We start from the raw sequence: 17,023 nt of genomic DNA, 5'->3' as shown, positions 1-17,023 counted from the left end.
AGGCACCCCGCCATTTGCATATGTTGCAACCTGGTCCAGGGGATGTTCTTAACACCACATTTCTTCATTATGAAAACAGTGTCAGCTTAATGGAGGACACAGCTCATTTAAACAACTGATGCAAAATTGAATGGATTAAACTTGTTTGCCGGCAACATGTGCAGGGATCAGTCTGAAAAATAGTTTGTGCAGCAAAGGTTTAGCTTTCACTTCAAATCAAATTTATGTGAATGCATAACTGGCACAGTCTAAAGGTCATGATTTTTAGTGAGATGTTCCCTGCAACTTTTTAGCATGACAGAAACGGCAATTAAATCAAGGTTTGCAAAAGGGTATGTCATTTTCATGTAGTGAAAATCCAATTACATGGTTCATTAAAACTTGCATAACATGCAAAAAGACGTCTCGTCAGTCAGAAACAATCTCTCATTCAGAAATACCCCTCTTTAAATCCCAAACCTGACAGCACTTCAGCTTCACACAAGAGAACCACCTGAGACAGCCAAAAACATTTAATACAGATGAACTAAAAATTCCAGACCCTCCAAGGAAAAACAAACTAGTTGGAGAGAGTGAGAATAAGAAGTGTTAGTACCTGGATATCAGTCTTGCTCATGGAGTTGATCCTTCTCTCGCTGTGGGTTGTTCGCTCTTGAGCTCCTCAGAGTGTTTGTGGGGACCACACTGCTCCTGGAAGACAACCTTCCTCCTCTAATCTGTTCTCCAATGTGATGACACACACTAACCCCAACCATCTGTTGAAACACGTCCTCCAGCACTCAGCACAGTGGTGCGTCAAGACAAACTACCCAGTCCAATCAGAGAGGGTACTGGGTGGCTCTTCCCAGGCTGGAGGCAGGGACAAGGACATAAGGGAAACACTAGTCAGAGATGTCTAAAAACTCCAGCCACGGTAACCTGAGATTTAGAGAGAGAGAGAGGGAGGAGAGGAGAAGAGGAGGGAGGGGATTGAGAATGCGAGTGAGGGAGGGAGGGCAGCACGTCTATGAACATTTATGTTGCCACTTGTAGCTCACAGGAATCCCATAGAAGCAGCCTGGGGTTCCTCAAATCTCACTCACACATATACCGGTAGTTGAAATGCAGTGCCTCTAAAGCATCGATGGGGTAAAAAAATAACTCCACAAAAGAGTATGGTCAGTTAAAGAAAGAAATACTTGTATAGACCACAATGCACTGCTGTTTGTACTACACTGTTACATCTGCCCAACTCACACCTCCCTGTTATAAATCTTCAGCTGTCTCGGCAGCATTCCTGTCCTTCGCAATCTACTGCCTTAAGTTAAGCGAGAAAGAGATTTTCCAGAGATAAGAGACTGAGCCAGGATCATTAGCGCCATTTAGTTTCATTTATTTTAGCTATTGTCATTTGTAATGCTGTGTGGGATTTAAATAGCTTCACTGTAATTTATTTGAAGACAGGCTAAATATTCAATGTTAATAGCATACTTTCCATTGAATTTAACTTCAGTGAAGCATTTGCTTTACGGTCAATGGCAGAGGAATGTCCAAGAAAATAAAATAAATACAATGTGCCATTCCTAAAAATGTAATTTTTGGAAAAACTTTCAACCAAAGTCTTAACAAAAGTTTAAATTTAACAGAGTCTAAAATGTTGTGTTGGTGTAACCAAGAAAAGGGTGTAACACTTTGGATACACATCTTAACCAATATATAAAAAAGAAAGTTTCAGAAAGTTTTAATTCATAATAATTGTATGAATTACATTGACCTATTATTCGATATTTGACCTAACCTTTTAATACATCTTCATTATATCAGGACAGTAAGACAACCCTGACTTTTTTTTTTTTTTTACTTTTTAAAAATGTATTTTTTGTATGTATAAAGTAAATTAATTCCAAAATCACCTTGTATGTAGGTATGCATTGCAATTTTTATACCTTGTGAATATTTATTGGATAAAAAAAGAAAAGAAAATTCATGCCACTGACCATTTAGCCACCAATACTCAAGAAAAACAGTTTGAATGTTGGTGCACTGACAATTGAAAGCCAATCATTTCTCATTCTCATGTTAGAAGGTCAATAGAAAGTGGCTTTTCTTTCATGAAACTTCAGCTCAATAAACATGCTAACCCTGGTTCTGTGCTAACTGAGTTCATCAGTTGAGGAAATGAAAACAAAGGCTGCTAAGTGACCTATTAGCATTCTTTAAAGCTGCTTTCACACCTGGTAAAAGTTTCAGTTATCCCAGACCAAACTCAAACACTGATCAATCTTCACTTGTGACAAACCACTCAAAAGCCCCAAATCAAACAAACACAGACCACGTCATCACGTACCCTATTCAGGAAGCCAAAGAGAAGACTAGCACGTCTTATACTTTAATTCTACATTTGTGTCGTCTTTCATGTGCTAATGGATGTCAATCTGGGAGAGATACTTGACTGGTGACAGTTTCAGGAGAGGCTGTAAGGGAAGATAAGAACCAGCGGACGACAAAACAGCATAGCACAGCATATCTAATGGAAAGAACAGAGTGACTCAGGTTTGATACCACCACACAGGTTTTTTCTACTCGTTTTTAAAGGGTTTCCAATGTAACAGGACACAAATTTCCAGCAAATGCATTCAACACATCTTAATTCCATTTGCATGCTGTTGTGTGACTCGCTCTGATCCATTTTCCAGCCAGCGTGTTCAGCGGAACTACTGGGTGAAAACAGATACTTCCAACATTTTAGCAGGATTCTCATTTTCACTGCTGTTTAAATGCGCAGGATATTAGATTAAGAGCAACAAAGGCTATTTTCATCAGGGGCATGAAAACCCCCGGTATTGGTTCACATGAGGTTTGGAAAAAGGGGAATGAGATGAGGGCTTCAGGGGAAGAGCTCAAATTAGATTGACTGAATTCACAAAGTGTGACCCCACCCCCTTACATCTACACACTTAGTACATGCCGCACCTCAAACCCCAAAGCCAGCCCCCCAACCCCCACAATTTCTAAAAGCCTTTGAGGGAGAGAAGTGGCAAACAATCCTATTTAGTGGACTCACTGATCACTGACAAGAAATGTCTCTTATTGTACCAGTAGGTATGGTCTTTTGTTAATCCAAAACAAGGTTTCCCACATTTTTGTCAGCTAAAACCCCTCCGTCCCAAGACTAAAATAAACCCATCTTAGATCTCAAGGGAACTGCAAGTATTCTTTCAAAATGTAAATGACAACATCTTTTAGAAAATGTTAATTTAATTAATTTGTCAGAGTCATAGCCTTGTGAGCAAGCGCTCTGAAATACAGTGAAGCAGTGCTTCGAAAGTCATGAGTTTGAGTCCTCTCTGCTCCCCCCAAAATTTATTTCTACCCTTGCACTGTGATCGAAATTAAGACAAAAGACACTTAATTTATTTCTGTCAAAAAATTTTGCAGGGGTTTTGTGAGATAGAATAAAATAAAACAAATACTTCTACATTGTCAAAAATTATAAGATCAATAAGTTATGCAACATACATTTCTACATTGCTCCAACTCATCAAAATAAGTTAAGCAATTTTGCAAGTTGTACAAGATTTTGCATTTTTTTTTTAAGTCAGTTTAATGCAATTTAAGTTGAAATGACTTAAACATCCAAGTTGATTGTACTTAATTTAAGGCAGCAACTTTTTTTTTTACAGTGTAGTACAAAAAAAAAAAATATTCAAATAAATAATTTAACAAAACTCGTCTAAGGAAAAAGAAATGGTTGGTACGTGAATCCATAGACTAAAAAACATCCTTAAGGATCTTTGAGCCTACGTGTTTGAGGCCTCTAGAATAGGACACTATGAACTGTTCTTGTGTCAGTTAAGCCTAAAGACCCTGCAGGAGGTCACTTAGGCTGTGCAGAGCAAAACCAAAAAAAGTCCCCCTCCCAACACACAAAAGGAGGACACAGAATTAACCCCTGCAAGGGCCCTCTCCCATCTACAAGCCTAAATGAGCCTCACAGGTGCAGCGAGAACCTTGTGCATGTGTATATCAGCTAGAGGGGGCCTACTTGGTTCATTTATCTCATTCATTATGCTTGGATGAGATTTGGTGTCTTTGGACCAAGGGGAGAGAGAGAGAGAGAGAGAGAGAGCGTGAACAGACTCTAAACATAAATGACATTTGTGGTGTTGCCTTCCACGGTCTCGAGTGCCAAAAGCACGCGTGCAATGCAGTCGCACTCTGGATCAAAGACTTTATCGAGTCAGCTGCCTAATGCTTTGACCTCAAGCATGCTCTGATCTCAGCAAATAAGCCCATCACTATCCTGAAATATCCACATCTTTATCACCAACGTATATGAAACGGCTAAGCTTAGGTGTCAAACACAGAACACATCCCAAAGGGAAGACCATTTTCACTTTGGATGCACCAAAACTCAAAAGCTATTCAGAAACATCATTGAATGCCATTCATCAGACTAGGACATCACTCAGATCAAACGGTAAACCAGTAGGCTAATTGCAAACTAATTGCACCACTTTGATTTCCCAGACAATTTTCACCATTGTCAGCACCGTTCTTTGAGATTCAACATCAAAGCCGGTTGCTAGTTAACGTAATTATCAGTATACAGACAAATGTCATGTGTCACTGGCTCTAATCAACCAATAACTATGGGGTGGAACCTCAATTATTGAAACTTAAATCAAAGTAATTTCACCCTATTACTACAAAATGTGTTTACACACTGTCAAAATGACATTAAACCACTATTTGCATATCTGTTTCAATCTTTTTTTTATTTTATACAGAGAGCGGAGGGGGATTCATGCCTCACTGGAACCAAATAATGACCAATAACAGACCTGCTAATGTAAGGAAACTTCTCCAGAGAGCTATCACATGTAATAGCAGTTAAACTGCTTAGCTAAGACTCAACTTTTATTTCTTGACAAAACATTTCTGTGCTTCAGATCAGGGGAAGCTAACTTCAAGCTAATTGCCCACACATGTCCTAGATTGACCACTCTGCGGATGGTTCCTTTTGCCAGAAAAATTAAGAGCGTTGTCAAGTACTTTCTTGGACGAAAGTAACTATAAATGCCTCCAGATCCCAAGCAATAACCATTTTCAGCTTCAAGCTGAAACAACTGTCGGAAGAGAGTGTTACTTTAGCTGTTAGGCTACATGGCTGCCATGTGCAATCAGGGAACGAGCGCACAGGCTGCTTATTGACTAACACTTCAAACGGTGTATTGGTTTCATAGGCCCTCATTGCCCATCGAGCTTGAAACCGAATATAGAAGTCATTTCCTCTGTAGTCTTTATCAGAACCATCATCTAGATCCGCAATATGGGCCCCTCAGTCAAGTTGGGCCAGAAAACATCTGCATGGTTAAGTACATTAGCATTTCTGAAACATTATTGCAGCCAAGACATGTACAGAAGTTTATAACATGATTTTACTCAAATCACATTGGTAATTCATTAAACTAAATGACCTATTGAAGTTATTTTCTATAAAAGTACGGCTATATGCTACAAATTCCGAACCATAACGTACTTTATTATGAAGGAAAGGCAATTAACCTTTATCTCTGCAACATTCTCCCTACCACTTTGCTGTTGGGTTCTGGTTAGGTTGATTCACTTTCAAACCCAGGTTGTCTTGACCATCGGTTTGATGAACGACGACATTGATGTATTGGGTGAAAGGGACAGGCTATTGTCCAGACTGTCCTGGGGGTTTGTATGCCCCTAGCATGCTTAGTGGCACTCAAGAATCCCAAGATCCCTTGAATCCCTCAGGCTCTGTCACTGCTCAGCACTCAAGAAACAGTAAAGCACAGTGTGGCATGACAGCATGTGTAAATTATTAGCCCATGGGAGCCCCACATGTAAGAATAAAGCGATACTAATCTTGCATACATAGCAGATGGGAAGCAGCTGCAAGTGAGACAAAGATTCTGCAACATTCTTCCACTGCAGAAAAGGCACCTCAAGCAAGGGTCATTAGTGTGAACCACTATCTCCACTGGAACAGGCTTTGAATTGGTGCATTGTCAGAGTAAAGGGCGGAAGACAGAAATATATTCCTCCAGGACAAGAAAACTCCCATCCTCTAAGACTCTAGGAATGAGACAACATGAAAACTAGGTCAAATACATGAACATTTTTATTTGTCACCATAAACAACAATGAACAGTCGCAAAATCAATGTCATGAAGAATGTGCTCAATTTAAAAGGCCAACGAGATACCAAGGAATCTATTAAAAAAAATGGCAATTCTTGCAAGACAAAGCACATTACATGGTATAATTTAATTTCAGCCCGAAAGTGGGACTGAGTCATTTTAATTAAGCTCACTTGAATGTAAAATGTCTGAAACCAGCAGAAACTGAGCACTTATGACACAAAAAAGAATTGAGAGACAAGGGGAAAGATAAACCCTTATGTATAACATTTCTGCAGCTTTACTCTTTTTATTAAATCATACATTAGCAGGTTATCAGGCCTGACACCAGGCTAATGGAATTTCCTTTATTACTGTTTTTTCTTTCTGAATTTTCCTGTCCTGCCAACCTTCCTCCACCAGAAAAGACTTTTGGCACCTCAGGAAAAGTAGGAGTTACAGACCTTCATGCCAATTTTTGTGTCTCAATTTATAGAAATAATATAAATGTATTAATCTAATACTATGATGTAGCATAATACATGTAATTAATTTGTTTACAATGCAAATTTATACTCAGAGTACAAATTTTGCTTTAGATAAAAGCCAAAAGGCATTAAAAAAAAGTTAAAAAAAAAAGTAAAAAGAGCAGCTACATTACCTCTTACAGGCCTTAACAACATCCCATTCCTAGACTACATCTGATCCTTAAACAGGTAGAGGAAAAGGTCAGCGCAGAGGTCACTGATGTAAATGGACATCATGGATTGAGCAATTACAGATTCACTATAAAAGGCTTTGAGTCTCTGTTGCTAACTCTAACTGCAAGCACACTCTCTCCATTTAAAATTGTGGATTCATATGAAAAATGGTTTAGAAAAAGTTCACAAGCATTTGCACGTGTTCTGGATATTTTGCATGAGAGCCTTTTGCATTCACTTATGCAATTATTAGTGAATGAGACGCAATGAATTCCACATTCACCCCAAATATAAGTGCCTTCTGGGTTATTTGGTGAACTTAATTTGAACTTTTACTCACCCTACACAGAAACTACACTAAACTATTAAAGTTTCCAAAACTGTATAAAATCTGATATTTCTATCTTTAGGGATCACTAGATCCTGGCTACTTCCTCTAGCTTTCTCATCCCAGGCAAATAATGCCCTACGTCCGGAAGCATGGTTTAATCCTCTCAGACCCAGAAGTGAAAAGAAGGAACAAGACAGAAAAGGCAAATCCTCATGTGAGGAGGCCCTGTCCGCACTTCGACATCCTCAAATGGCTGGTTGAGTATAATCCCTAAAAGCATGCCGCAAGCAGGTCATTGACAGAGAATTAATGTTTGGTGTGTGTGTGAGGTGGATAGTTATCTAGATAACGGTCACCCCCCGCACAACCTTAGAGGTTGCTTAGGGCAGTGATAAGAAGATTGTAAACGGATGGCTAAATGCTTCTGGACAGCTGAAGAGCAAAAGGACAGTTCAGGACTAAAGATGAGATAAAAGGTGAAACGTTTGATGACAAACCAAAACTAATGTTTCAATTTTCCAATTAAAGGGATAGTTCACTTTAAAATGAAAATTCTGTCATCATATACTCACCCTCATGTTGTTTTAATCCTTTATGAATTTCTTTCTTCTGCTGAACAGAAAGGAAGATATTTAGAAGAATGTCAGTAACCAGACAGTTTCTGGTCCCATTGACTTCCATAGTATATATTTTTTCCTACTATGGAAGTCAATGGGACCAGAAACTGTCTGGTTGTGCTAAATATCTTCCTTTCTGTTCAGCAGAAGAAAGAAATTCATACAGGTTTGAAACAACATGAGGGTGAGTATATGATGACAGAATTTTTATTTTAAAGTGAACTATCCCTTTAAAGGCCATATTATTTAGTTAAATAGTTGCTGTAAAAAGTGCAAAGAAATTAACTTTAAATTATCTATTTTTTTTTTTATTTAAATTCACTAATTTAACTTAAAAATATTTTTTGTATTTATTGACTTTAGCTGAATAAATATGTAATGTATTTAATTGAAGTAAAATAGTAAAATAAATGAGTAACCAAGTAAATGAAAAGCCATAGTCAAAAAAAAATAAAAAAAATAAAAAAATAAAATAGAATTATAATAAAAGTAAATTATAAGTTAAATAAATAGTGAAATAATGCTAGTCAATTTTTTATATATGAAAAAAAAGTGTAATTTTTTTAAATATATATATAAAATATATATATAAAAAAGTGCATTTCTTCAGTCTTCAATAGACTGTCTAGACAAACTGTCTGCATGAAATATCAACCAGAAGTACCTTTGTTTGGACATGTGACGACAAATGAATGTTCAGCTACACTGGATATTCCGAATAAGGTCTTTACATTACCCAAAATTTAAATAATTACATTGTGATATTGGCCACTTTTTTTAAATGCATAATTACAGCAGTTTATCAGTATTTGGGCTAAGCATAAATGATTCGCAATGCTATAAGTCTTGACATGTAATATATTATGCAGATTTGGACCTCACACACATACAATGCACAAACAATTCATTGTCATACAAGTGTGCAGAACCATGAGTGGTGGGAAAAGACAGAAGTGGCTGTGGCTTTTTAATTCTAATTTCAGCCTTCGAGTAGAGGAAGCGACAAGGGTCCGGCGAATTGTGATTGGCATGAGAGTAGGAAGCTCTTTAAATTTAGCCTCTTTTTTTAGAGGAGGAAATAATTACCAAGGCGCATTGCCGCTAAACAACAACAGCTCAAGCACTGGGCTTTATCACATCACTATAGTTATTTATAATGTTTAGGAGTCCTCTCTTCTTATGAACATGAGGGAGCATTCGTATGAAAATAGATGCGGTAAGTGCCAGCAAAGCCCTCCAGCGTTCTGCCTTCCACCCCTCTCACAGCACTCACACCTGGCTGTTTATGAAGGGGCAGTTGAAAGGGGACATTATGGCCCTGTGCTACAATAGAGGACGTCTGTGCCCAGGCCTCTCAGAGAATGGATGCAGCTGCCACGCTGAGAATGACCACGTTTAAAGGTCCTCGTCACAGTGTGTGTGCGTGCCTGTGTGCGAGATAGCATTAAATGATGGTGAGGGGGTTGGTCAACTCAAACACTCATGGAAAAATGTGTTTAGTTAAGAAAATGAAAGTACTGGGAACTGCTGATGTCATTCTTCTGAAAATGGTCTAGAAGCATCATGCCTCATTCAAAATAAGGGGGCACGTTGATTTGAAACAATTTCCTAACAAATAAATCAGAAATCTCAAAGATATATTACAAATTATTTAAACAAAAAAAACAAAAGAAATAAATATCAATCTTTGATATTTAACTTGCATGTTGTAAATGTCAATAGTGTAAATAAAAATTAAACAAATATATCGAAAATAAAATTAAGATAAACAAAGAAACAAACAAACAAACTTTGGTATATTACTTGCATGTTTTTAACAAAAACAAATATTTAATTTATTTGTGACATGCAAGTTAAAAAGCAAAGATACAAAAGTTTATTTGTTTATCTTATCTATCTATTCATTTAATGTTATTGATCTTTATTTATTAATTTATTTGTTAAATCTATTTATTACATTGTATTTCTTTAAAACATGTTAAATATTGTATTCAATTATCTTGCATGTTTTAAAGAAATACAATTTCAATAAATGTAAATTGATTAAACAAATAATAAATAATTAATAGAACATAGAAAAATAAATAAAAGGAATAAATAAGATAAACAAACAAAAACTTTGGTATTTAATATTTAACTATGTCTTAAATAAACATCTTTATTTATTAATTTGTTAAAAACAAAGTATTGCAGTAGAAAATAAATATAAATATAAATATAAATATAAATATAAATATAAATATAAATATAAATATAAATATAAATATATATTTATATTTATATTTATATTTATATATATATATATATATATATTTATTTTCTACTGCAATACTTTGTTTTTAACAAATTAATAAATAAAGATGTTTATTTAAGACATAGTTAAATATTAAATATATATGGGTACATTATGCATTTGCGGTTTAGGCTGCGGTTTATATATATATATATATATATATATATATATATATATATATATATATATATATATATATATATATATATATATATATATATATATATATATATATATATATATATATATATAAAAATCAGTGATACCAATTTTTTATATTTTTTATATATATACACACACGTTTTAAAAAGGTTAAACTGAATTTGAGATCTAAAAAAAAATAAAAAATAAATAAAATAATATAAAGCCACAAAGATCACCACGGAACATCTAAATGGTCCATTTTCTTTTCTACTCGTCACCTTTACTACCAAATGTGAACTGCAATGCTGTGGCCAGCAGCGGTCATCTTTTAGGACATTGAAACAGATCACATGGGCTTGCCCTACAACAGGTGCAAATTCCAGTAATACCTCTGTGTTAGGGAGTATTGTGCTTTTATCGGAGCCATTCCAGTTGCACATGGTGGATAACCGGCCTTGATTCAGAACTGGTATAACTCTCTCTTCAGTTTCAAAAACACACAAGATTTGTCTGTTTCCCCCATAATAATTCACAGCCTAATGTAAGGAGGACTGTGAGGCCAGGGCTATATTTAGCCTTTGTGCATGTGTGTCCATCTACGAGCAGGAAGCCCACTACATCTTAAAAGGCGCTGGTGGGGCTCTGCTGTCATCTCGGTGCTAATTGGGTGCCCATTTAAACAAAAGGCAATAAACAAGGACCAGAGAGGAACCTCTTGACAACCATAAAAAAGCCAGTTTGTGAGAGGAATCCTATTCTAATCCCCAAATGACAGCCACTTTCCCCCACAAGCAGCTAAGAAGAGTCCACCATTTAAGGAACGAGAGCTTGACATGGATCAGGTTCATCTCAGCAGGACGACTACTGTTCATAGAGCTTCCTCTGAAATCAACCATGAATTCGTGCAGATTTGGGGGTTGCATTAACATATGACGTAAAATCTGTTATGCAGCCTAAACCGCAAATGCATAATGTACCCATAATCGCATAATAAAATCTATTTGCTCCACACTAAATCTTTTATAGTTGTCATAACCATCCGGTATTCTTGTCTGGAGTTTATTTACTCAATGGCACCCCTCCAGATTTCTCAAAATAATGCACTGTTATTTTAGTATCTTTAATATACTATTAAAGTTTGTTAATATTTTGAATTGGGTTTTATATTTTGCGTTTTAATTTTAGTTATGTTTGTGTCACTTTTATCAGTTTGTTTTCTTTTTAAAAATACATTAACTCAAGTAAAAAAACAACAATTTTATACACATACACATATATAGTTAATGTAGATCTTATTTCAAATGTAAATTTTGATGGTTTTAGTTAATGATAATAACATTGATTAGCACAGCATGCAAAAACAGTGAATGGCAGTGTGACTCTTCCAGCCAGATGGGCAGTCCAAGAAAAACCTCCCGCTAGTGGGTGATCTGGCTTTCGCACCACTGGTGTGAGAGCATTCTTTGGAACAAAACAACTAATAATCTCATTAGGCCACATAATTTCCTCTGGTACACATTCTTTGACCAAATGGCAGAATACAACTTGCAGAGTCAAAAGAGAAAGAAAAGGGAAGGACAGTGGAAGTGGAAGCTAAAAAAAAAAAAAAGAAGAGGTTATACTTTTCAGCTGTGCAAGTGAATGAAATGTAAACAGTGCTTTAGGGAACAGCTTTAGATCTTAGCAAACATTGCTGAGGCTCTCTGTTCCACTTTGTAACCCTACTGGCTGGCAGGGAGCTCAGCCTCTTGTCAAGCACCAATCTTTTGTAGTGCTCCCCTGACACTCAGCCAAGCTTCTTTCTCAGGATGTGCTTGCATATGCATGAAGGAAGGATCGGCCGGCCGGCCTCACCCCCACCACTAGAAGCCAAAACTCTGCACTCTATCCTGGACGGAAGTACATTTCACTGCCTTATTAGCAGTTCCTGAGCTCCTCACATGATAATTTGAAGAATAGTTCTCAACATCAAACCCAGAATCATCCCCATCCAGTGTCTTGGAACGCCTACTCACATTTCAGACCAGAAAACAAGAGAAGTAAATAAAAGAATACTTGTTATACAAGCCCACTTCCTCTTAAAAGATATCTTGATAGCCTGTGTCCTCTGCAAAACGGTGAAAACAGATCAATCTAGTTTATTCACCCCTCCTTTCCTCTCCTGCAGACTATCATCCTTGTTTACTTACTTTCTCAGTTATAGATAGCAGCCAGCCAGAACGCTTGATTTCCAGGTGATTTCCTCCAGCCGATGTGGAGTGCTGATTCAGATCCTGCATGTTTAGACAGTGCTGAGGACTGAATGGAGGCTGGGGATATAGTCCAGACCTAAATTGGCAATGGTTTTAACCATGACAAAAAACTAAAATTCCCCTTTTCTCTATACTGGACATTGATACACCACAGAATTAGTTAGAAAAATTATCATGTCATCATTTACTCACCCTCATTTTGATCCAAACCTGTATGACTTTCTTTTTTCTTGTGAAACCCAAAAGAAAAACATCTTTGTCCAAACAGTTTTTGACCCGTTTGATTTTCATTGTATGGACAAAAACAGCTGAAATATTATTCAGAACATCTTTTGTGTTCCACAGAAGAAAGGTTCAGAAAAACAGTAAATTACCATTTTCATTTTTGGCAAACTATTCCTTTAGTCTAAAAGCAGGATGGCCATCATCTGCAATTCTTTGTCAATCCCAACATGGGATTTCAGAGCACTGAGTTCACAAATCCAAAGAGACTTTACACATTAAACAATTACAACAAGCTACAAGTCTCTCTCACTCATATAGTTAGAGAAGATTTACTGTGCTGTCTTATCCTTTTCTAATCATTCAACAGTCATTTGGTGAACTTTAATTGAACTTTAACTTACTGAAGAGTGTCTGTGTTGGGTAAGTTTCCAGTGACACAATGCCAATTTAGGCCTGTACTGTCTCCATGCCTTCATTCAGGCCTAGGTAATGGTTTCTTCCATGACAAAATAATAAAATTCCCCTTCTCTCCACATTGGACATTGATACACCACAGAATTAAGAGAAAAACATTTTGAAATCCATCAACTGCGGCTTGTTGTCCATCCTAGTCATGGAACCTGAGATTTGTGTTTATGCTGTGCTCTGCTAAGGATGGAAAAAGGGCATCAGTATTCATCTTCATGGCAACTAAACCCTGAAAAGGTTGATCCATTTGAGAAATTTGTCTAAAAATAAAATAAAAAAAATAAAAAAATAAATAAATAAATATATATATATATATATATATATATATATATATATATATATATATATATATATATATATATATATATATATATATATATATATATATATATATATATATATATATATATATATATATATATATATATATATATATATATATATATATATATATATATATATATGTATATATATATATATATATATATGTATATATATATATATATCACAAACTGAATTCAAAAGTCAAGAAAAGCTTGGTCTTTCATTCTTACACAAGCCTTTTGACCTGCGTTAGATGAGTGCAAAAGCATCTGGAAATGTCCTGCATGACCTTCAGGTCATAGCACCGCTAGCACTGTTAGGCATCATCAAGCAGGTTTACATCTTCAGAGCTGCTTTTTCACAGAACACACACCAAGGCTCCCACAAGGGTTAATAAGTTGTCGAAGCCAAGAATAAGATTTTCTTTGCCACCCACGTGGATCAGAATTCTAAGCTAAGACAACAATATGACTCTTAGCCCTTTCATATCTCAGTATAATGCAAGCTCATACTTTTTGTACCTTACATCCTGTTTGCTGAAGACTACAGAAAGACTCGCCCATCCCTGTGAATTCATCAGTTTAAGTTCTCATCTTTTCTGTTATTGCAACATATCAGTTACTGTAATTATTTGCACATTGGTTACACTGAACACTATGTACTTGACAATATTTCCCCAGTAGCATAAAGTATTAGCTGTTCCTCCTGATTCTACACACGCACATGCAATACAAAATAATATAATGGAAACAAGGATAAATTAAACATTTAAATGTACACCGTCTTAAGATTAAAATGCATATAGGAAAAGATCCTATATCCTAAGAAAAAAAAGCCATTAAAATCACATTTTACTCAGGAGTTGTAATACAGCAGGTAAACCTAATTGAACTAGATATTTTAGGGCATTATAAAAACTTAGATTGAGTTCAATAGTCTCACTAATGGTCTCTACTTGGTTTTGCCCATTTGAATTTGTTCACTAAAATGTTTCATACTTAGCAAAATTTTAATCTGGAATCATTGTCAGATTAGTGAATGAATTGTTCTTTTGCATCTTTTAATTGAATCAGATGAACCGGTTCACCTAACCATTGTGAATTATTTATTCATGAATTGGACAAAGTAATTGTATACAGTCAAATAATCCTCAATTAACCCACAAACTTCAAGAACAGTGACAATGCAAAAATGCATGCATGCCGGCAAATCTAGCAAATCTTGAGCAAATAATCTTTGTTCAATATGAAATCAGTCAGACAGCTTTTATGCTAGTTGGCACATTTGAGGGAATAATAATGGTCTAACATGTTATGTAGATTGAAAGCAATTCAAATTTAAATGTCTATTTGTGCTTCAAAAAGCCCTGTATGCTGGATAAACACAGCTTTATTTCAGCAGCTGCATGAGACATTTGACCAAATATACTGCTTATATTAAACTCAGTACATGTAAATGCCATTCTGTTTATTAATTCAAGCTGTGAGTGCACCGTGGGATTCGGGTTTTTATGAAAGGTTTAGATTCACAGGTTGTGTACACAGTCGATAACACTCTGATTTACCAAGTGTTTTCCTAAGCAGCCATGTAATCCTCTCTACATCAGCCGTGTGGCTCAGCAAAGCCTCTGCAGTCGAGTAACTCTAAAAGCCAGTGGATCCCTCTTGCTTATGGAATCAGATGTGAAGTAGCCATGGCACTAGACAACCCCTCCCAAACATTTTTTTAAAATGACATTTCAAAGAGGAATATACATCTAAATGGCACATTAGTGACCACCCAGATTTTAGACTGGATTACTTGTGAACGTTTTCTTGTAGGACCCAAACAATTCCCTTCACTCTCAGTTAAAACCAGAGCCAGCTGGCTTCACATCACCACACTGCCAAGACCGTATGGCGCTGACAGCAGGCCAAGTTCCACACTAGCGTTTCTCCTTCAACCCTTTTAGACAACACAACCTTATGGAGAAAATCATCTCCAAACACCTTGCCAACATTGTCCCCAGCCAACGCGATCCAGACCAAATACTGGATCCAACTTCCTGCTCCTACGTCATCCATTTGCAAGCGTGAGGCCTTTCCTGTGATTTGGATCTCCCATGAAGAGTCCTATGCAGTTTTATGCCAAAGCATGAACCAGTCGAACTGAGACATGCGTTGAACTGCTGTTGACTGAAAAGGCCAATATACTCAACCCTTCACAGGTTTTAGCGTTCGTCTGAAAAAAAAAAGAAAAAAAAAAAAGCACAAGAACGTGGTGGGGCTGCATCCAAGCCAAGCTGGTGAACTCAATTGTCATGTGCATGCAACATTAAACAAGGGGGACATCTGGAAAGGAGTATAATGATCATTAATAGAGCTATAAGTAGAACTGCATGTGCCCTCGAAATGGTGCAGAGCCCAAACAAGGTGTTTTGCATAGCGCGGTGGCGTCTCAGTGCCATTTTTTTGTTCTCCAATAAAAGTCAGTGGGTTTTTATTATAGAATGAGATCACTGGAGATGTGAAAAGAGCAGTTGCCCTTTGACCTTGCATGTGTGTAGCAACATATGCTCTTAGATAAGTCAAGTTGGTGTGAACTCTCACATCCATCTAGGCTCTTATCTGTCAAGGCTTAGCTTTACATCGCAGCCGAGTCTGAACAAAGACAAATATGCTCAGTTATGGCTCAACGAAAAGGTCTACTTAAAAATTGCCTAAAAACAATAAAAAACACTTGTCATTTGCTTTTATTCATTACGTTCACACATGCCTCCTTGTCCATACATTGCATGTCAAAGGGACCCAATTTCGTTTTGAACCGTATTGACTTCCATTGAATGTACAAAGATATTCTTTAAAATATCTTTTATTTTCCACAGAATTACCTTTTTTTTTTTTTTTTTTTACCATTCCTTAAGTGTAGAGAACATTGGAAATATGGGTGGATTTAAATGGAAGTAATGAAAAAGCTTAACTTATCCTTCATGTTAGATGTGATCTCACTTGGAGACTAGGCTATCTTACCATTCAATACCACCTCAGGACACCAGCTTCATCTTCAGGACTTGACCATACAAACTAATGATAGTTATTTTCGTCTCTGCAGTCGAAAGAGTTTAACCAATACTTTAAAGGGATAGTTCGGTTTTATCATCACTTACTCACCCTCAAGTTGTTCCAACCCTGTATGAGTTTCTTTCTTCTGTTGAACACAAAAGAAGATATTTTGAAGAATGTTGGTAATCAGACATTTGAAGGTAGCCATTGACTTCCATAGTAGGAAAACAATTCTATGGAAGTCAATGGCTACTGTCAACTTTCTGGTTACCAATTCTTTAAAATAGATTTTGTTCAACAGAATAAACTCATACAGGTTTGGAACAACATGAGGGTAAGTCAATTATGACAGAACTTACATTTTTGGGTGAACTATCCCTTTAAACTGCCTCCCTTGTTTTGTGTTTGCTCCTTGCTTGAAGCCATAAGACGTATTAAAATGCATGAGGTTCTCTTTGCCATTTAAAACAGAGCTGATTCTGCTCGCAAAGACCAC

The 17,023-nt window shown here is 36.4% G+C and overlaps 1 protein-coding gene across 8 annotated transcripts in view; it reads right to left on the bottom strand.

The window, feature by feature from the left end:
• Positions 1-736, bottom strand: part of sulf1 (sulfatase 1) — a 40,666-nt gene extending 39,930 nt beyond the window's left edge. For all 8 annotated transcript variants that reach the window (XM_084102962.1, XM_084102963.1, XM_084102966.1 and 5 more), the window contains exon 1: positions 596-736. The gene's annotated coding sequence lies outside the window, so the exon portion shown is untranslated. The remainder of the gene's footprint in view (positions 1-595) is intronic.
• Positions 737-17,023: the final 16,287 nt, after the last annotated feature.

The sequence above is a fragment of the Abramis brama genome (assembly GCF_963993115.1).
Source record: "Abramis brama genome assembly, chromosome: 24".
Taxonomy (NCBI): domain Eukaryota; kingdom Metazoa; phylum Chordata; class Actinopteri; order Cypriniformes; family Leuciscidae; genus Abramis; species Abramis brama.
The sequence above is the reverse complement of the archived record's forward strand: the minus strand, read 5'-3'. Positions and strand labels throughout refer to the sequence as shown.